Source organism: Lepisosteus oculatus, chromosome 3 (assembly GCF_040954835.1).
Source record: "Lepisosteus oculatus isolate fLepOcu1 chromosome 3, fLepOcu1.hap2, whole genome shotgun sequence".
Lineage (NCBI taxonomy): Eukaryota > Metazoa > Chordata > Actinopteri > Semionotiformes > Lepisosteidae > Lepisosteus > Lepisosteus oculatus.
This window is the reverse complement of record NC_090698.1, coordinates 5,699,259-5,721,092: the sequence shown is the minus strand read 5'-3', so window position 1 is coordinate 5,721,092 and position 21,834 is coordinate 5,699,259. Positions and strand designations below refer to the sequence as shown.

Here is a 21,834-nt window from a genome sequence, read left to right as displayed (position 1 = left end):
TAAAACCTTCAGACAGCTGGGATACCACCTTGAACAAGATGGAGGCGACCCTAACACAGCGGGGTATAATGGACTGGTCCTGATCATCATGCATGGCCTGACAGAGAAGCTTGTGAAGAAGAATGGACAGAGGAACAGACTGGAGAGAGGCAAAATGGACAGAGGAACAGACTGGAGACAGAGACAGAATGGACAGAGGAACAGACTGGAGACAGAGGCAGAATGGACAGAGAAACAGACTGGAGACAGAGGCAGAATGGACAGAGGAACAGACTGGAGACAGAGGCAGAATGGACAGAGGAACAGACTGGAGACAGGCAGAATGGACAGAGGAACAGACTGGAGACAGAGGCAGAATGGACAGAGGAACAGACTGGAGACAGAGGCAGAATGGACAGAGAAACAGACTGGAGACAGAGGCAGAATGGACAGAGGAACAGACTGGAGACAGAGGCAGAATGGACAGAGGAACAGACTGGAGACAGAGGCAGAATGGACAGAGAAACAGACTGGAGACAGGCAGAATGGTCTGGTCTTGATCATCATGCATGGTCTGACAGAGAAGCTTGGGCAGGAGACATGAGTACCACAGCTGGAGAAGGGCTGCATGAAAAGCAGGCACTTTCATTACACGAGGGCAAGAGGTTCTGTTTCACAGCGGAAAACTGCTGCAGTCTGCACTTTGCACGTCCCCCATCCCTGTTCCATCCCCGAGCAACAGCATGCCATTTTCCACACAGCACCAGAAACAGAAATACTGTAGCAAAAGCTCCTCGCGTTTCTAAAGCACTTTTCACCCCAAAGCAATTCATACAGGAACATCCAGTCCTCTAAACCCAGTCTCTGCTGTCGCTTTTTAAGCTGAGTTTCATTGGCATATTCACCTCACAGATCTGTCACTGGGTATGAAAAAGAACCGGGCGAGATCAGGGAACGCAGCTCCCGAGATCCCAGGCGCAGAGTGAGCTCGGCCGACTATTGCATTTTCTTTCTCCGACCCGGTCAAATGAACCGCAGGCCGGCACTCAAGGGAGGGCGCTGCGCCGGCGTGGACAGAGCAGCTGGACGCCCGGCGAAACACGGCCCTGCCCGATACACGGCGCCCCCGACCCACTCCGCTCCGCTGCTCGAGCCCAGGTGAGGAAACGGCTGTGAGTTTGCACCTGCTGTCCTCATTAGCGCGCGAGGCCCCCTGCAGGGCGACACGCGGCAGGGCCTGGGCAGGGGACAGGCTCGAGACAGATTGGGCCTCATCAGGAAGGCCCGTTTCCCTGCACTAGGAGTCTTTCTAATGAGGCCATCATTCCTATTCTCTGAGCAAAACAGAATCAAGCAGCCTGGCACAAACACACCCCCTTATTTCCTCTGATAATGGCAGAAGCTGCACTGCACTGCGCTGTACTGAACTACACTTCACAGTTCGCTTTGCCTCAGTCGCCGGTCAGCAGAGACAGCTCCCGCCTGGTGCACCCCAGCTCTCTGCTCGCTGTCACCCGCGAGAGCGAACCACACACGCGTGCGAGGCGCGCTTGCACACATCCTGCACTGCCTGGGGTAAATTAGATTTCCGCCCACTCGGCCCCGGACACACTCCACAGCAGGCTGGCAGGGAGGGACGGCGCAGCACAGAGAGGGAGCAGGGCTACGAGAGAGAGTGCTTGCTGTGTGCTTCTGCTGTACGTGTCTGTGAGGTGTGTGGCGGTATGTCTGTGCGTGCACTTCTGTGTGTGTGTAATGGGTTGGCGTATTTCTGAGTGTGTGGTGTGTGTATGTGTTTCTGGTGTGTGTATTTCTGCAGGTGTGGGTAATGGGTGTGTGTATTTATGTGTGGTGTGTCTGTGTGTGTAACGGGTATGTGTATTCTGTGTGTGTGTAATTGGAGTGTGTATTTCTGCATGTGTGGGTAATGGGTGTGTGTATTTTTGCAGGTGTGTAATTGGTGTGTGTATTTCTGTGTGTGTGTAACAGGTGTGTGTATTTCTTTGTGTTATTGGAGTGTGTATTTCTGCATGTGCGTGTAATGGGTGTGAGTCTTTCTGTGTGGTGTGCCTGTGTGTGTAACGGGTGTGTGTGTGAAAAGGAAGCAGGTAATTACAGCCTTTCTCTAAACCGCCCGTTTACTCTGCAGCCAGCTGCTCTCTCATTACAGTAAGAGCTGTGTCGCTCGCTGCCGGCTCTCAGCGGCTCTGACTGCGAAGATTGCGTTACACTGACAGCGCTGACAGCACTATGGGAGTCAGCACCTCCTGCAGTGTCGTGTTCCCCAGCCAGCTGGTGTGAGGTTCTGTACAGACACTGTACTGCACCGAGAGAGCCCGGGACACTGTCCACCCCAGGAGGACAGAGAGACAGACCGGACAGAGACACAGACTGGACACAGAGAGACAGACCGGACAGAGACACAGAGAGAGAGACCGGACAGAGAGATAGACTGGACACAGAGAGAGAGAGACCGGACAGAGACACAGACTGGACACAGAGAGAGAGAGACCGGACAGAGAGACAGACCGGACAGAGACACAGACTGGACACAGAGATACCGACTGGACAGAGACACAGACTGGACAGAGAGAGAGAGACCGGACAGAGACACAGACTGGACACAGAGAGAGAGACCAGACAGAGACACAGTCTGGACACAGAGTGACAGACTGGACAGAGACAGACCGGACAGAGACACAGACTAGACACAGAGAGAGAGTGGACAGAAAAACAGAATGGACACAGGGAGAGTGGACAGAGAAATAGACTGGACAGAAAAACATAATGGACAGAAGAAAGAAAGAATGGACAGAGAGAGAAAGGACAGAAGGAGAAAACAGAAAATTAACAGAGAAACGTTGGTCAGAGAGAGAGAGAGTAGAGGGAAACATTGGAAAGAGACAGAATAGACAGGCGGACAGAGAACAAATGAAAGGAGAAATGTTGGATAATTACAGAGATAATGGACAGAAGGACAGAGAATGGACAGAGGGACATGGGCAGAGAGAAAGAGAAGTGAGCTCAGTGGTGCCCAGTGGGGAGAGGACACATCTGTCTGTCTGTCTGAGCAGCAGCTCACCCCCAGTCATGTCTGCCCCGATGGACTGAGTCTGGAGGAGACCTGCCCAGGAGCCCAGGAATGATCTGGCTTCAAAAACAGGCTGAGGATGGAAGGAAGGTTTTTCCATGTGTAAGCTCTGCCTATAAACCCTGTGTGTCTCAGTCATGGCTCAACAGCGATACACACGCTTCATGATGACTAATGCCACAGGCTGACAGCGTCGGGCTCGTCCACACTCAAGAGGCAGGCTCACCCCTTGTTCTCTCGGTTATCAGTCACGCATAATGCCAGTTTATTAAGAAGTGAATTAAAGTTCACGCTATGGCTATTAATCAATTCACCACACAGAGATTGCTCCCCGCTGTCTCCCTCAGCCTTGTCAGGCTACAGAACAGGGGTTTTCAGGACACTGGAGAAAGGGGGGCGCAAAGGAAGCCTAACACCAGCGTTGGCTGTGAAGCCAGTCTGAACAACCTCCCTGGCACAAACATTAGGAGGCCCTTCCAACCGAGATACAGTACACACACACAAGGCGCTGGGGCGTCTGCAAGCAAGATCGTGTCCATCTGAGGCCGTGGTGGGGGGACTGAGTGGCACGCTATTACGGACTGGGTCTGCAGTCCGTGTCGGGTGTTGTAGTCGACCCTGTGGGATGCGGGAAGCGCTGGAGGAAACGGGAGGTGTGGTTTGGGAAAGCACACAGGGGCTGCACTGGTGCACAGAATCATAGTGACAGTCCGGGAGACAGTGAGCAGGGGAGACAAAGAGTGGCGTCCAAATCCGAGCAGGTCCGAAGGGGGGGTCAGGGCACAGTCCAGGGGTCCATTAACCATAGATCCATCCCGAGACGTGACGAGGCTTAAATCCCCGGGAACAGGGGAAAACACGAACAGACAAGCGACCTGGAGATCCTCCAGACCCCGGGCTCGGAACACGGGAGGAGTCGGGGATGAGGCCTGTGCCCTCAGGAGGCGGACGTAGGGTATCCTGGTGCTAGGGGGCCTCGTGACTTCCTGAGCCCTGAGCCCTGGGGGAGCTAAGAATAAACAGGGGGAGACACAACAAGGCTCACCTGGAACACAGACAAACGATCACAGGGGACTACTGACGGGAGTGAGATGGAGCGCCCCCTAGGGGAGGGATGTCCACCGTAACACATGTTTCACAGGCTTCACGGTCCTGAAACAGGACTGAGGTCCAAGGACTGCTGCAGCCAGGGGAGCTGATGGAAAGCCTGCCCCCTGCTGCTCCTGCCCACGCTGAGCACATTCAGCTCGCGGACCTAGCGGAGCCGGGCCTGCAGGGGGGAACACCTCCAGCACCAGCGCCCCCTACTGCCAGGGGCGGAGAGGGGTGGACAGACGCGCCCGTCCCAGGGGCCTCTGCGGCCACCACACACCCCATGCGCCTCAAACCCGTCTGAAGCACACTGGAGGTGGATATCTATATCCTTCAGGACCCTGAAATACACATTCCGGACCAGAGCTCATCACACCACCTCCAAGCTCCTTCCTGTGCAGGGGGCCGAGCCACGTACCACATACTCTACTTAGGCACTCCTTTTTGTGCTTGGCACTTTGTCCCCCGCTGTCGTGTTATTATGGGAGAAGCTCTGCGCGCATCTGCGGCTCATTTCGCCAGACAACAGCAGCAACAGGGGGTTGTTGGCAAGCGGCAACTGCTCACAGATCGAATTAGAAGGAAGGACAGGAAACAGGGGAGGATGCAAGTGATTGCTCTAGTGGGGCTACGACCTCCCCTGTCACAGGAGGGGAGAGGCCAGGCAGCGAGCCGGGCTCAGTGGACTTGAGGAATCAAGGCACTTGCACCTGAGGGCAACTGGTCTTTTCTTTTCTGAACACCAGCAGGCAAGAACCAGGCCTGTGCAGCGTCACTCTCTGAGAGGGCAGCACCAAGACACCGAGACACCAAGCTGTTGCACCGGAGGCGACGACGGGAGCCCACGGAGGATGTTATGGGAAAGCTACACCAAGCCACTGAGGACCCTGGCAGAGCTCTGTGTCCAGTTTCGACGTGCCCCTGTCGCAAAGCGAGAGAACGGAGGCCCCGTCTTCTAGCGGGAGGTGCTGCATGCTGGGCATTAATGTTATTCATCCGAACTCCACGTACAGCAACGCACCATAAGCCAGCTTTTCGTAAAGAATCAACACAGCCAAAGCCAAGCTTGCATTAAAGTACTTCCGGCCGTTCTTCTCCCAGGGTGCGCGGGGATACTGCGGGCTCCTAGCAGTGCTGAGGTCTGAGAAAGGGGGTGAAGGGGCTGGGACAGCAGCCAAAGACCCCCCCCCCCCAGTGATGACCAATGCCAGGAGCACCAGCATTTGATAAGGTCTCTGTTTTCTGCTGGCAATGGCCCCCGACTGATAATGGGGATCTTCTAGCAACGGCAGAGCACCCAGTCCATCGCGCTCCTTCGTCGAGAAGTCATGATTTATTCATCAGCACTCCACTGCATCACCCTCATATCCACTCTGCAGCATTACGGGCTGCGCCCAGCCTCCCCCTGATCTGGTCTCCACCCGGCACTGAAAATGAGTCATGGGTTCAAGCTTGGGTGGGATTGCTCACCGAGGCCGCCGAGGGCCCACGAAAAGCACCTCGGAGACGTGGCACCCCCTTGTGATGCACCGGGGGCCTCCAGGCCAGCGGTAAAAACAGCGAGGGCCGCGCCCCTCTTCCGGCTGATGCTGAACCCCCCACTCAGTCTCTCCAGAGCAGCTGCAAAGCTGTCGGGGACATAAAGACACGACAGGCGACTCTGCGTTTCCGTAATGAAAGAGTGGGGATGACCCCCCTCTGCCCAGCGAGGCCACTCCACACACACATGATGAAGAAGCACTTCCCAACTTGTCACATTCCTGTTGAAAAAACAGCACATTCCTGCTGCGAATACTAATATCTCCGGAAATAAAGAACTTTGAATGCAGAGCAGATGTCCTCTGAAAAGGCTTTCTGAAGCGCTGAGCACAACACAAAGAGCCAGCCTTGGCAGGAGACAGCTCTGTTCCAGCGCACTCACTGCACTCCCCTTTTTGGTTAAATAATGCTTTGAAAGCTAACTAGAACAAGGATGTTGAAAGCAACCCCTTTTTAGCTCATCTTGTAACCTCAATAGCTTACAAGTGCCTCACTCCCACGTACTTGCAGAAAACAGAGAAAAAAACCCGCCTGCTCTCTGTATCTCCTCTGTGTTCTCTCATTCCCTGGGCTCCTCAGAGGTGGAATGGCCTGTCCAAGACTACAGTCAAGACTCATCTTGAGGTCTGCACGGCACTGCCCTGTGCCCACTGCTCTGCGTTCACACTGTCCTTACTATGTCAACACTGCCTGCTCATCACTGCCCCGTGTTCACCCTGTCTGCACACCACTGCTCTGCGTTTACACTGTCTTTACTTCACTGCCGCGTGTCCACACTGTCTTTACCTCACTGCTCCGTGTCCACACTGTCTGCTCATCACTGCTCCGTGTCCACACTGTCTGCTCATCACTGCTCTGTGTCCACACTGTCTTTACTTCACTGCTCTGCATTCACATTGTCTTTACTTCACTGTCTTTACTTTACTTTTCCGTGTGCACCCTGTCTGCACACCACTGCTCTGCGTCCACACTGTCTTTACTTCACTGCTCTGTGTCCACACTGTCTGCTCATCACTGCCCCGTGTTCAGGCTGTCTACACATCCCTGCTCTGTGTTCACACTGTCTGCTCATCACTGCCCCGTGTTCACGCTGTCTACACATCCCTGCTCTGTGTCCACACTGTCTGCTCATCACTGCTCTGTGTCCACACTGTCTTTACTTCACTGCTCTGCATTCACATTGTCTTTACTTCACTGTCTTTACTTTACTTTTCCGTGTGCACCCTGTCTGCACACCACTGCTCTGCGTCCACACTGTCTTTACTTCACTGCTCTGTGTCCACACTGTCTGCTCATCACTGCCCCGTGTTCATGCTGTCTACACATCCCTGCTCTGTGTTCACACTGTCTGCTCATCACTGCCCCGTGTTCACGCTGTCTACACATCCCTGCTCTGTGTCCACACTGTCTGCTCATCACTGCCCCGTGTTCACGCTGTCTACACATCCCTGCTCTGTGTTCACACTGTCTGCTCATCACTGCCCCGTGTTCATGCTGTCTACACATCCCTGCTCTGTGTTCACACTGTCTGCTCATCACTGCCCCGTGTTCACGCTGTCTACACATCCCTGCTCTGTGTCCACACTGTCTGCTCATCACTGCCCCGTGTTCACGCTGTCTACACATCCCTGCTCTGTGTTCACACTGTCTGCTCATCACTGCCCCGTGTTCACGCTGTCTACACATCCCTGCTCTGTGTTCACACTGTCTGCTCATCACTGCCCCGTGTTCACGCTGTCTACACATCCCTGCTCTGTGTTCACACTGTCTGCTCATCACTGCCCCGTGTTCACGCTGTCTACACATCCCTGCTCTGTGTTCACACTGTCTGCTCATCAGTGCCCCGTGTTCATGCTGTCTACACATCCCTGCTCTGTGTTCACACTGTCTGCTCATCACTGCCCCGTGTTCACGCTGTCTACACATCCCTGCTCTGTGTTCACACTGTCTGCTCATCAGTGCCCCGTGTTCACGCTGTCTACACATCCCTGCTCTGTGTCCACACTGTCTCCTCATCACTGCCCCGTGTTCACGCTGTCTACACATCCCTGCTCTGTGTTCACACTGTCTGCTCATCACTGCCCCGTGTTCACGCTGTCTACACATCCCTGCTCTGTGTTCACACTGTCTGCTCATCACTGCCCCGTGTTCACGCTGTCTACACATCCCTGCTCTGTGTTCACACTGTCTGCTCATCACTGCCCCGTGTTCACGCTGTCTACACATCCCTGCTCTGTGTCCACACTGTCTGCTCATCACTGCCCCGTGTTCACGCTGTCTACACATCCCTGCTCTGTGTCCACACTGTCTGCTCATCACTGCCCCGTGTTCACGCTGTCTACACATCCCTGCTCTGTGTTCACACTGTCTGCTCATCACTGCCCCGTGTTCACGCTGTCTACACATCCCTGCTCTGTGTTCACACTGTCTGCTCATCAGTGCCCCGTGTTCACACTGTCTGCACATCACTGCTCTGCGTGCACACTGTCCTACATCTCACTGTTGTGTCCACACTGTCTGTACAGGTGGTTAGAGCTACCCAAGACTACAGTCAAGCCCCATCCGTTACAATCTGGCCTTGTCTTATTTACAAGACTTTGTCAGTCCCTGTGCTCCAGGAAACATCCTCCACTTTTCCAGGGAAAATCTGCCAAAAGCTGCCAGAGACCACTGGAATGGCTTGCGATCAGACCGACTTCAGAAACACAGCTCAGTTGCAATCGAGAGGCCATTATGCTTGTCCTGCTCGTTTGCTTGCTAGTTGCTAATTGATTCATGAATCTAATCCAGCCACTTCCTGAAGTATCCCACAGAGTGCACTGTGGCTTGGGAGCCATTTCTACCTCCTAACTACTCTCTGTGTCTCCTGCTTTCTGTCTTTTAAGCTCTTAACTTTGATCCTCAACTGTGTTCCAAGGTCCTTGCACTGTTGCAGCCCTGGAAGACAGGTCAATCACCCTTCAGGACATCAATAAATACTAAAACCTAAATTTTAATATTTCAACAGGCATCTTTCGTCCCCCTCCTCACATTATAAAATTGTTATTTATATGACAGTAAAGTTCCTGTGAGCTGCCTATGACCTGAATTTTGAAGCTGATGAGGCAGCTTTAGATCTGCACACACACACACACTGGTGTGTGAGACACAACAACAACTAACACCACCTGAAATACCACTTCTCAGAAAGCGAGCCTCCTGATGAAACATGCATAAAGAGCTCTAGTCCTCCCAAACTGCAACGTTAAAGTCTCAGCTGGTAAGAAATGCATGAGGCCTCTACACAAGGCTGAACTGACTGCTTCACTTGGCACTCTCTGCTTGTACAATGTTGTCTGTTCTGTGCCACTCATTGCAGAGAGAACACAAATTAATTATGCATGCATGCATACAAAATGTGTCATGAAACAAATTCACCAGATAAGTTCAGGGTAGGACAACTTAATAAATATTAGGATTATGATTAAACCTGAATATTTATTACAATATAATGCACTACCATAGAGGAACAAATGTGATTCTCTACTATGCTTATTACTTTATGCAACCCTTACCTTCACCCCAGCGCTAACGCTCACCGTGAACTATGACAAATGTATTAATGTATTATGTATTAATACAAAACCTTTTGCACCCATTATGGTTTTGAAGCAAGAGTCATAAAAAATAACAATGTTATTATAGCATCATAAACAGGATCTTAAATAATGACCGTGCCCATCCTACAGACCCACAGTATAGCTCCAAACCCCAGAGACTCAGAGTTCTGCAGGTTTTGTAGGCGGCATTTATAAAACCAGTGAGCACAGATTTTAACGCTCGTTAACTTCTACTAATTAAGCAGCTGACTGATCCAATTTAGAAATCGAGGGCTCAAGTGGAATAAAAACTAGAAGACACTGTGGCTCCTACAGAGAAAAGGAGGAATGTCTTTACCCTAAGGGTTGTGGGTGTGTGGAACAAAGCTGACTCCCTGGTTATCTTCAAGGAACAGCTGAATGAGATCCTGGGATCAGTTATCTCTCCACTCCCAGAAGTGGCCTCCTCTCTTTTGTTTTGGTTCTAATGAGGACTACAGATCCCTGCTACAGATCCATTTGAGCCTACCGCTGTAAAATGAGCCAAAGTTAAAATGTTAAACAGGAGATGCCCACAGAGGACACAAACCCAAACAGGAAACACTGTGCACCACAGACCAGACCTGTGGCAGATGGCTGGGACTGATACCAGCGGCCTGAAAATGTGCCGGGACTCCACTGTGCACTGGGGCAACGTTGTAACCAAAGTACTTTTACTCAGAATAACTTTAGAGCACAAAACATCCCATGTCCCGAGACCCTGCAGCTGGTAAACTATGAACCCCCCAGCAGCAATCTTATCTCCATCCTTATCTCCATCCCTGGACCCATGCTGACCAGAGCACACAAGTGTGTGCGTGCACACACACACGGAAATGTTTGCTCTCACGCTTGCACGCCCACTCTCTGAGCAGAAACGTACACGTCTGCAAGCCTGCATAATGAGACAGCTGACTTCAGCGTCAGGGAGAGGGCACAGGAGCCCGGCTAATCGCCACTCACACAGCACTACAGCTGACATTTTAATTGTCCTCCCTCTATACAGCAAACATACATCCCTAATCTCCCCACCTCTAACTTCAATAAGCCGTTACAAATCTATACATCACACAGGGACAAGCAGAGGTTAATTCCACGCTGAATAGTCAAAGTACAGAACACAGATAAATGGGCTGTTGTTGTTTTCTGCTGCGGGCTTCTCACTGTGGAATGAAGCTCTGCGTGTCCCCTGGCAGCTCCCAGCTCGCACCTCTCTGATTTACGGGCCAGGCGCCCACACAGGCTGAGCTTCTCGCCTCTCATCCACACTGCTAGTCAGACATGGAGTCCCTCCAGAGAAGCAGCACAGATGCTGAGAAGTACGCAGACTGGGAAAAGCTCTTCCTCTAGTCGTGCCTTACTTCAGGGTGTGCATGGAAAAAGCCTTCCCGCGTCCCTGACCCTTCTGCCACCACAGTCTGGGCAGGAGCATCCGCCAGCAAACTGTAGAGCCAGCGTCTCTGCAGAGCCTAGAAGAGCCCTTCAGTTTCTCAGTAACTCCTCTCCAGCCTCTCTGTGGGTCCTGCCATTTTGCACCGTTGACTGATGGGATCACGTGGGACTAGAACTGCAAGTAAGCAGCCCTCATCAACTAATCCACCCCACTGTGTCTTAAACTCTCGCCCGCTCTTTGCCATCAGAGCACTTCTAATTCCTGTGAGCCGCTCTTATCCGGCAGTAATGTTTCCTCCCTCTGAGCGACAGGAACCATCTCAGGAACCCATGATGCAACATGATCGGCCCAGACCAAGTCAGGCTGTGCTGTCTTCTGTAGTGCACTGTCTGCAGTAATGCACTGTCTTCAGTAATGCACTATATTAAGTAATGTGTTGCTCAGTAATGTGCTGTCCTCAGAAATGCACTGTCTTCAGTAATGTCTTCTAGTAATGTACTTTTTCTGAAATGTACTGTCTTCAATAATGTGTTACCCAGTAATGTGCTATCTTCAGTAATATGCTGTCCTCAGAAATGCACTGTCTTCTAGTAATGTTTTGTCTTCTGTAATGTGCTCTCTTCAGGACTGCGTTACCCAGTAAAGAACTGTCTTCAGTAACGAGTTTTCTTCAGTAATGCTCCGTCTTCAGTAATGCACTGTCTTAGTAATATGCTATATTTACAAATGCAGTAATGTAATGCTGAGTAATGTGCTGTCTTCAGTACTGCACTGTCTTCAGTAATGTGCTGTCTTTAGAACTGCACTATATTTCATAATATGTTGCCCAGTAATGTGTTGTCTTCAGTAATGCACAGTCTTCAGTAATGTGCTATATATACAAATGCTCTGTCTTCAGTAGTATAATACCCAGTAATGTGCTGTCTTCAGTAATGAGCTATTTGTGTTAATTGAATGCCCTATAATTTGCTGTCCTCAGTAATGCATTATCTTTTGTAATGCACTGTCTTCAGTAATATGTTGTCCAGTAATGCACTGTCCTCAGTACTGTGCCATATTGCGTAACTTGTTGCCCAGTAATGTGCTGTCTTCAGTACTGGGCTATATTGCTTAATGTGTTGCCCAGTAATGTGCTGTCTTCAGTACTATGTTGCCCAGTAAAGCACTGTCTTCAGCAATGAGTATTCTTCAGTAACGTGCTGTCTCCTGTAATCTGCTGTCTTCGGTAATGTAAAGCCCAGTAATGCGCTGTCTTCGGTGTTGTGCAGTCTTCAGTAATGAGCCATGCTCGGTACTGAGTCATCTACGTTAATGTAATGCCCAGTTATGCGCTGCCCTGAGTCTTCAGTCATGGGTAATACACGTGGCTCTGTGGCGTTCAGTCTTCAGTGACCCTCTGTCCACCACTGCCACGTCCAGTACTGAAACTGGGGACCAGTCTGTCGCGCCGAAGCCGCTGTTGCAGATCAGTGAGGATGAGGCGCGTGTCAGAATGAGCCAGGCCCCCTCTCTGTGCGCCTGCCCTCTCGCTCGCCAGCCTCTCGAAGCTCTGGAGAGCTGCTGCTGCACGAGCACCCCGCAGCGACTCCAGAGCTGACCTCGCGCCGCGGCGCTGAAACACAGCCGAGGGCCACAACGGGCTGCACCGGCCCAAAAAGCACAACAATGACAGAGAGCACCAGAACCCGGATGGAGAAGCTCGGATGGCATCATTAACTGTGCACGGCGGTATTACGGGCTGAGACCTGATTCGCACTGTGGTTGTGCCCTACAAGAGGACGGGCTGCATCGTGTTTTGTGTGTGTGCGTGGTGGGGTGGGGGGGGCATTGCTCACGGAGTGTGTGTCCGCGTCGACCGCCAGCCGCCTGGATGACTCTCGCTGCGGAGGCGGGACCCTGCGATGCAGACAGATGAACCGGCCAATTGGGGGGACAGCTGGCGGCTCAGGCACTGGACGCCGGCCAGTGAGAGCAGAGCGGGGGAGGAGCTCAGTGCCATGAGCACCACGGCAGGGACTGCGTGTGTGTAGGAGTGTCTGTACCTCAGCTTCACCTGAGCGCGTGTGTGTGTGTGTGCGCGTGTGCGTGCATGTGAACCAGTGTTTGAATCATTGATCTGGGGGGGCCAAAAAGAATCCTGCGTTGGTGTATGACCACTCGACCCCACCCTGGGGTCACCTCGGTGGGCGAGTTGTTCGTCCGGAAGCGTGTGTGGGCAGCGTTATGGGTCACGAGGCCTTTCTGAAGGCCAGTGTGTGGTTCGGTAGAACTGACCGCTCTCCACAGGAGTGGACGTCCGAACGTGTGCGCTGTTTCTGAGTGTGCAGCTGTGCCCCATGATCAACGTCTGCCCCTACCGCCCTGTTCCACTGCCCTGCCGGACCCCGCCATAACCCCAAGCAACAGCCCCAGCTGCACCACACTGTTGCTATGGGCCACTCTGAAGCAGACCTCGAAGAATGAGGCGATTACAGAGCGGGCTGCTTGTCCAAAAACACCACCCTACTGCACTGCAAGCAAGCGGCCTGGACACGAGGAAAACACGTGCACAACAAAAACACCAAGCATAAATGAGAGCTGAAGATGCTCACATAAAAGACGCGATGGGACACGCAGGGGGGGAAACCGGACAACTCCTCCCGTGTCAGGAACAAGCGGAGAGTGGAATCCCATCCGTCCTCAAAGCCAGAGCCTTTCTCCTGCTTCCCATCAAACCGGCCCGTGTGCCTCTAGGCTCTGCCCGGAGCGAGGGCATGGAAAACCGGCATGGGACCGGACCTCTCTCTCCCCCGATGTTGCCCTGCGTCACCCGGGGGGGGGCAGCGCTGCAGTGGAGGGTGAAGTAGACCCCCCCCCTGCGCACACTGACAAGCCCTGGACAAACGCAATCAACTACGTGAGCAGAACCGCAGCCGGGCTCTGTGGCCCAGGGCCAATCAGACACTGGTAGGAGGTGCCGACTCAGGAGAAGAGCAGAGGGAGGAGGGAGGATGGGAAACACAGGCGCTGACTCACTCGGACCTCCCCCCTCCCCTGCGCCCGGATCCGAACCCTCCGCCGGAGGCCAAGCCAACCGAGACTCGCAAAGAACGGCACGGGCTCAGAAATCCGCACAACCAGCCGGTCCCGGTTATTCCGACGGGCTCTTCGGAAGAAGAGCGGCTGCTGAGGATAGCACCCGAACGAGGCGCCCCCTGGGCGCCCCTTCAGTCCACAGGGACACTGTGGGCGCAGGGGGTCCGCAGGGACTGCAGGCTGGAGAGCCGGCGGTGCTGTTCCCCTGCAGGGCCCCCCCGAGGGAGGCCCCTAGCTGACACAGCCTCAAGCCCACAGGGGGGCGCTGTGTGCCAGAAAGCTGGGCAGACCCACCTGTCCTCTGGCAGCATCACTTGGGGGAGTCCCGCCCGGCTGGCCTGAGGGCCCTGGGGGTCCCCCCTGTTAACAGCGACCTGGGGCCTCTGTTCACAGCAGAACGGCGCTGGACGACGACAGGGTCCGCCCCAGGCCCGGCTCTGCGCGGCCCAGGGGAGGGCAGGGTCCTGCCACCCGCCCCTTCAGCACACACACACACAGCAGCGAGACTTCGCCCGTGTGTCCCAGGACGCGGTCTCAAGCCGCCGAAAGGGCCGATGCCCGAGGCCAGTAAAACCCGGAGTGGCTCAGACTGCTGTGCACCCGGAGTCTGACGGCCGCACGCCAGCAGACAGACCCAGGGCTGCCCCTGACTCCAGACCTCTGTCACGGCACTGCAGGAGACAGACACCGGCGTTTCTGGGGCACAAAGCAGCAGCGACAAGCGCCTCCGCTCCCCGCCCGTGTGTGTGTGTGTCTGCGCGCGAGAAGGGAACCCCGGCCGCGGCTCGGGAAACACCGCCCACCGCCTCGCCACGCGCCGCGAGGAAAACCCACCATTTCTTACAACTCGGGCTCTCGCGCAGAGCTGACAGGAGCGCGGACACCTTTGCAGAAGCATCACAGCGCGCAGCCCCGACCCACACCAACAGTCTCTAACTTTATTAAAGCGACTCCACGCGATTCGTTCGTTTTAATTGCACCTTTCGGACAATTGCTCTTTGCGTCAACGCCGTGACAGCCCCAGATCGTTCTCCTACTGTAAATCGAGCAGTTATGGCTCGAGCAGTAAACACGTTAATTGAATTATTTAAAAGGTCCCGTTGATTGCCGGGTCATGCATGTTACCCTCATAACGTGGGCTTTAAAGAATAACTCACCCAGATCACAACAGCCCCGGCCCCGCCGGCGGGCACTCGTGCGGGGTCCGGCGAGCCGTGCCGTGCAGCTCGTGGGCTCCTGCCCCCTTCGCTGGGAGGACTCGGCGGCCAAAAACACACGCGCGCCCCGGCCGCGCGGGGTCCCACCGCCCCACCTGCCTCGTACCCCGTGTCACAGTGCGCGAGCAAGCGAGATCCGTGCGTGCAGTGTCATCGTGCAAATTACACACATTCACACAACGGCATCCTATCCAGAGGTCCGCTTCATCGTCCAAGAGAGAAACCAGGCGCAGCGCCCGTCGCTCTTCTTATGGGGGCTCTGGGATGAGATCACCTGGGTTGTGTGTCTAGGACCGGAGCCGCCTCAGTTCAGAGCCCCTCCTGTCGCTCTGGGGCGAACTAGACCGGACCGGACCGGACCGGACCGGACGGGACGCGTGAGCCCAGGCGTCGGCAGCAGACACGCTGGGAGCCGGGAGGTAAGACACACACTCCGCCGGACCCGGCCGGCCACACGCACGAGCAGCAAACCCGTCTGCGCGCGTCGGCGGCTGCTCGCGCATCTATCTGGATTCCTGCGAATTACTACTTTCAATCTGCAGATTTCCTCTAGTAAACGTCTCGAGTTTCCCCCTCCTATCCTGTCATTAATACTGTTGAATACTTTGCTGTGCAGGTGGAACGCACTGACAAGCGCTTACCTGATTCTAGTTTATTCCGTGGCTCAGCGCAGACCTCTCGGTTGTGCACATATTGCTGTGGAATACACGGGGAACTGCGGTCGGTAATCTGTCTGCTCTCTGTACGGGCTCGCCTCGCACACTCTCTCACACACACACACAAACACACTCACGTTACACCGGCAGAGACTGTCCGGCGAGAACGCGCCCCAGAGGGAAGGGCGCGCGCGCAGGGCAGCTCCGGGAACGCGCTCTGGAGCCGTAATGACCGTGCACGTGCGTCGATTGCATTTTACAGGCCCGACAACACACAGATGTGCAGGGCTGAATTATTCCCTTTGCCTTTCTTTCGTTATTGATCGGAGTACGTGCTAATATCTGAGCTTGCATTCTTCAGCCTCTGAGCTCAGAATTTGGTTGAAAGGAAGCACATCACACTGCTTCTCTCCCAGTGCCTCCCTCTCTCTCCCAGTGCCTCAGCCCTAACCACTAGCCCACACTGCCTCCCTCTCTCTCCCAGTGTCTCAGCTCTAACCACTAGCCCACACTGCCTCCCTCTCTCTCCCAGTGTCTCAGCTCTAATCACTAGCCCACACTGCCTCCCTCTCTCTCCCAGTGTCTCAGCTCTAACCACTAGCCCACACTGCCTCCCTCTCTCTCCCAGTGTCTCAGCTCTCACCACTAGCCCACACTGCCTCCCTCTCTCTCCCAGTGCCTCAGCTCTAACCACTAGCCCACACTGCCTCTCTCTCTCCCAGTGCCTCAGCCCTAACCACTGGCCCACACTGCCTCTCTCTCTCTCCCAGTGTCTCAGCTCCAATCACTAGCCCACACTGCCTCCCTCCCTCTCTCTCCCAGTGCCTCAGCTCTAACCACTAGCCCACACTGCCTCCCTCTCTCTCTCCTAGTGCCTCAGCTCTAACCACTAGCCCACACTGCCTCTCTCTCTCCCAGTGCCTCAGCTCTAACCACTAGCCCACACTGCCTCTCTCTCTCCCAGTGCCTCAGCTCTAACCACTAGCTCACACTGCCTCCCTCTCTCTCTCCCAGTGCCTCAGCTCTAACCACTAGCCCACACTGCCTCCCTCTCTCTCTCCTAGTGCCTCAGCTCTAACCACTAGCCCACACTGCCTCTCTCTCTCCCAGTGCCTCAGCTCTAACCACTAGCCCACACTGCCTCTCTCTCTCCCAGTGCCTCAGCTCTAACCACTAGCCCACACTGCCTCTCTCTCTCCCAGTGCCTCAGCTCTAACCACTAGCCCACACTGCCTCTCTCTCTCCTAGTGCCTCAGCTCTAATCACTAGCCCACACTGCCTCTCTCCCAGTGCCTCAGCTCTAACCACTAGCCCACACTGCCTCCCTCTCTCTCCCAGTGCCTCAGCCCTAACCACTAGCCCACACTGCCTCTCTCTCTCTCCCAGTATCTCAGCCCTAACCACTAGCCCACACTGCCTCTCTCTCTCTCCCAGTATCTCAGCCCTAACCACTAGCCCACACTGCCTCTCTCTCCCAGTGCCTCAGCTCTAACCACTAGCCCACACTGCCTCTCTCTCTCTCCCAGTGTCTCAGCTCCAATCACTAGCCCACACTGCCTCTCTCTCTCCCAGTGTCTCAGCCCTAACCACTAGCCCACACTGCCTCTCTCCCTCCCTCTCTAGCTTGTTTGAAATCATCCCTTCCCAGCCCCAGTGAGCACTGACCCTTCCTCCTTTAGCAGAAGGAAGAGCCCTGTCGCTCCTCAGTCATTAAACAGATGCCCAAGGTGCCCAGGACTGAGCCTGAAGATGTCTCTGTATTCAGGAGCCACTCAAGCATGTCAAACTACTGGAACGGCCCAGGACAAGTCCCCCTGAACCCCCTGCTGAGGTGCAGAGGGGACGCTTGGAGCAGCAAGGGCTGCAGGTTCAAATCCCCAGTGCGGTACCCCCAGTCAGCCCAGCCTTGTGAATCCTGGGGCTGGTAACCTCCCTGTTCCGAGCCAAAGCAATTGTCTTCATGAACGTTTTCTCGGCCAGAGGCAGGGTTTTGCCAAATGTGCAAACTGTCTCTGCTAAGATAGTAATTTCAACCTGTAAAACTATACATCCTTAGAAAACTCTGCACCCCCTCACATTAAAAACAAACCCAGTGAAATACCTGTCATATGTTGCAGCCCCATGACCTCATGACCTTTGTGAAGAGGTTGCCAAGGTAACCATTAGTGCAGTCGGCTGATCAGAGGCAGACAGAGGCTGTGAGTGACATTTAACTCCTGTGACAAACGTCAGGACAGTGACGGTGTTGCGCTGTCTCTCGCTCGGTGTCTCTGTCTCACGTTCCCTCTCTCTCCCCGCCCCCCGTTTTTAATCGCGCCGGCCGCAGAGTCGGGAGCACGACGTCGCCAGGGGTGCAGCCTGTCACAACGCAAGCCCCTCTCCTGGTGCAGGCTGATCAGGGCGGGGGGGGGGCTCTGTGTCCCACCCGCCGTGGACCGGACCGGACCGGACCGGACCGAGCCGCAGGCTGACAGCACCGCGCCAGCAGAGCTGCAGCTGGGTCGCAGCCGCGGAAAAACACATTACCCCCCCCCGGGGGGCTGTTCCTTGCTGGGACAATCCGGGAATGGGGAATGGGGGTGCCGCTCACACGGAGACTCGTCTCCAGGGCGCCACCGTGAGAGAGCACCCACTTGTGCCCCTCGGCTTACACGCCCGCCACCATTGGAATGAAGCAACCGGTTCGCGCAGGCTGGACGGGGACTGTGCTCCAGCTCCAGGACTGAGCTGCTGAGCCAGCCTGCTGCCCCGGGGAGAGGTTCAGCGCTCGCACGCTGGGGGAGACGCCGCGGAGATGGGAGACGGCGTAAAAGCCAAGCGCTTCAACACAACAAAATGATCAGACCAGAGCTGCGCCGCGGCAGCACACGGCAATTTAAACTCACACCCGCGGAAGCAGCCAGGACACGACACTTCCCCGCAACTTCTTGTTTTACAGGTGCAGGCGCGCGCACGGACACGCTCGTTTCCAGAGCCGCCGGTCCCTCCCTGCAAACACGACAAACGCGGGAGGGGGCGTTCGAGCGGCTGTGGGCAAAAGTGCAGGGAACAGCAGAGCCCTCCTGCCCCTCGCGCTAACAGGCCCTTTGTTTCCGCACAAAGAAAGGCCGCTTCTCTCTCCGTTTAATCCCCCTCTTTGTTTCTCGCGGAGCTCGCGCCCCTGACGTCACAGCAGGAGCGAGGGGAGAGCGGCGGCTTTGTGCGCGGGGACGAGAATCGGCGCCCTGCAGCAGCTCTTCCGGCTCTGCCACCGGGCCGCCCGCAGGCCACCTCTCCTCCAGACAGCACAGCTGCAAGGGCAGGCATCAGGGCTGGAGCCGGACTGCGCGGGCTCACCCGCTGGGACACACGCAGACGCAACACAAACTGGAATGCTGTAGGACCCTGAAAGATAACACAGCAGCTGCGTGTCTGACCAGGGGAAGACACAATAAGAGAAGACAGGCTCAGTGACCACAGCCTGGCCATACAAACTGGACACAAGCAGACCTGGCTGTCCAGAGAGGACAGGCTCAGTGACCACAGCCTGGCCATACAAACTGGACACAAGCAGACCTGGCTGTCCAGAGAGGACAGGCTCAATGACCACAGCCTGGCCACAGAAACTGGACACAGGCAGACCCGGCTGTCCAGAGAGGACAGGCTCAGTGACCACAGCCTGGCCACAGAAACTGGACACAGGCAGACCTGGCTGTCCAGAGAGGACAGGCTCAGTGACCACAGCCTGGCCATACAAACTGGACACAGACAGACCTGGCTGTCCAGAGAGGACAGGCTCAGTGACCACAGCCTGGCCACAGAAACTGGACACAGGCAGACCTGGCTGTCCAGAGAGGACAGGCTCAGTGACCACAGCCTGGCCATACAAACTGGACACAGGCAGACCTGGCTGTCCAGAGAGGACAGGCTCAGTGACCACAGCCTGGCCACAGAAACTGGACACAGGCAGACCTGGCTGTCCAGAGAGGACAGGCTCAGTGACCACAGCCTGGCCACAGAAACTGGACACAGACAGACCTGGCTGTCCAGAGAGGACAGGCTCAGTGATCACAGCCTGGCCATGGAAACTGGACACAGGCAGACCTGGCTGTCCAGAGAGGACAGGCTCATTGATCACAGCCTGGCCATGGAAACTGGACACAGGCAGACCTGACTGACCAGAGAGGACAGGCTCAGTAACCACAGTCTGGCCACAGAAACTGGACACAGGCAGACCTGGCTGTCCAGAGAGGACAGGCTCTGCTCCCAGTGCCAGCAAGGAGAAGCAGAGACAGAGATGCATTTTCTACATCACCACAACACTCAGCAGGTTGTCAGATGCTGCTGTCCTTTATCCCCCAACAGATCACCAAATACAAAGCAGATAACCACAGTGTGAAAAGCCTTTCCACCTATATCCTGCTCCACATCCACACTGCCATTCGGACAGCAACGTGAGATTTTAGTGTCCCCCCCACATGTAAAGACACAATGGCTGCTGAACACCCCCTGCACGAGGTGCATAAATGCAGTCATTAGCTTTATGAACGAGTGTCTGATGCACAAGGCCGACGTACACCAGTTCCTGCAGCGCCTGTCTGCTCTGTTTTGTGCTGGGTGTTTTAGGTCTGAAATAAACCGGCTATTAATAACTTGGAGGACCTTGAAATGAGCCAGTTGAGTCTTGTTTTCTTGCTTCTTCTGTTCTATCAATTCAATGCGTGTCTTCATTTCAGAAACAGAAAAAAAGGTAAAAGCCCATATTGACATGTTCAAGATAAATAGGCATCTGGCGTTTCATATCTATACATCACTAGGCTATTCTAAACCCGTAGTAATGCGTTTTCCATTTTCACTGCGGCCTTGAGCTGCCGCTCTGAACTGGGACTACGCAGCACGACAGAGTATGAAGGCGCAGAGAATAGTATTGGTTGTGAAACACTCCCCCCTAGCGGCGAGAATAGCGAAGTGCGCCTAACTCGAAGGGCTTAATTTTGTTGCGCTGCCAGGACAGACCCGAGACTTGTGATTTGGGTTTGAAGCAAGTGGGAAGCTTTTCCCTATGTTTAAAAAACAAACAATAAAATCATACATAATCATGACAAAAACGGCACACCGTGTGCTCTTTAAAGCAAGGTTCCTTCCCTCACAATGTGGGACAAACGCGCCCGTACTGAGAAAATTGCTTGATGCTTATACAGTATCTAAATTAATTCAGGTGGGGAGCTGCGCCAGCCTGTGTGGGCTTCAAAGGAACAAGTCATAGGTTAATTCCAGGCTGAAAGGAGAAGAAAGGAAACACAACGTTTCGGCTGTGGAGCCTTCTTCAGGTGTGGAGAAGTCAGCCTGTGTCCACACCTGAAGAAGGCTCCACAGCTGAAATGTTGTGTTTTCTTTCTTCTCTGTTCAGCCTGGAATTAACCCATTACTTGCTCCAGTATATAAATGGCCTTGTTATATAAGTGAACGAATAGACCATGGTTAGAGATAGAAATAAAAATAATCCAGAACTTAGGGGAAAGAGAATTCTCCCATCTCTATTGATTGTAGAAAAAAAATCACCTGAAGCTTTTCCTGTCATAAGAAAATAAACACCGCCTATAAAAGAGTTTGGTGGCACAGGTTGCCTACAGCACATCCCTGCTCTGAGCAGAGAAATTCCCACATCAGCAATTAAATGACTAAACTGAGCAAATGACCAGAAAGCGAAGGTTTGGCAGTTTATCTGTGGAAGCTGGCATGGCAACAGGCACCGGCTTCAGAGATCAGGGGTTAGAAGCAGGTATTCTGCCATACCATGATGAAAAGACTGTGCAAGTGATCCTGACCATTCTTCCATCACCCATGTGTTTAAATATTGCAGTATGTAATTAAGCGTTAACATTTAAGCTTGTTGTAGGGTTAGACGGTGTGCGTGCAGTGGTCAGAGCAGGGCCCGAGGGGTGGTCTGGGTTCAGTGTTCCTCACCTCGCTGCGTCCCCCGGGAGCTGCACAGAGCAGAGGCCGCCTGGGCCGAGCCCCGTCCCTCCTGGGCTCCGCTGGGTCACCAGCACCTCTGGCCGGACAGGCTCGGTGAGCAGAGGAGGTGGGCGGGACAGAGAGGATCTGCTGGGAAACACGAGAACCGGAGACTCATCCGTCTCCAGCCCTCCCTTCATGGCACCTGAGGGCACACCAAACAGATGCGGAGGGGTGG

At 54.4% G+C, this 21,834-nt stretch overlaps 1 protein-coding gene across 1 annotated transcript in view; it reads right to left on the bottom strand.

Moving 5' to 3' along the window:
* The window catches only part of LOC102687682 (sodium/calcium exchanger 2), a 68,424-nt gene extending 52,243 nt beyond the window's left edge, over positions 1 to 16,181 (bottom strand). The window contains exon 1 of the mRNA XM_069186399.1: positions 15,645 to 16,181. The gene's annotated coding sequence lies outside the window, so the exon portion shown is untranslated. The remainder of the gene's footprint in view (positions 1 to 15,644) is intronic.
* Positions 16,182 to 21,834: the final 5,653 nt, after the last annotated feature.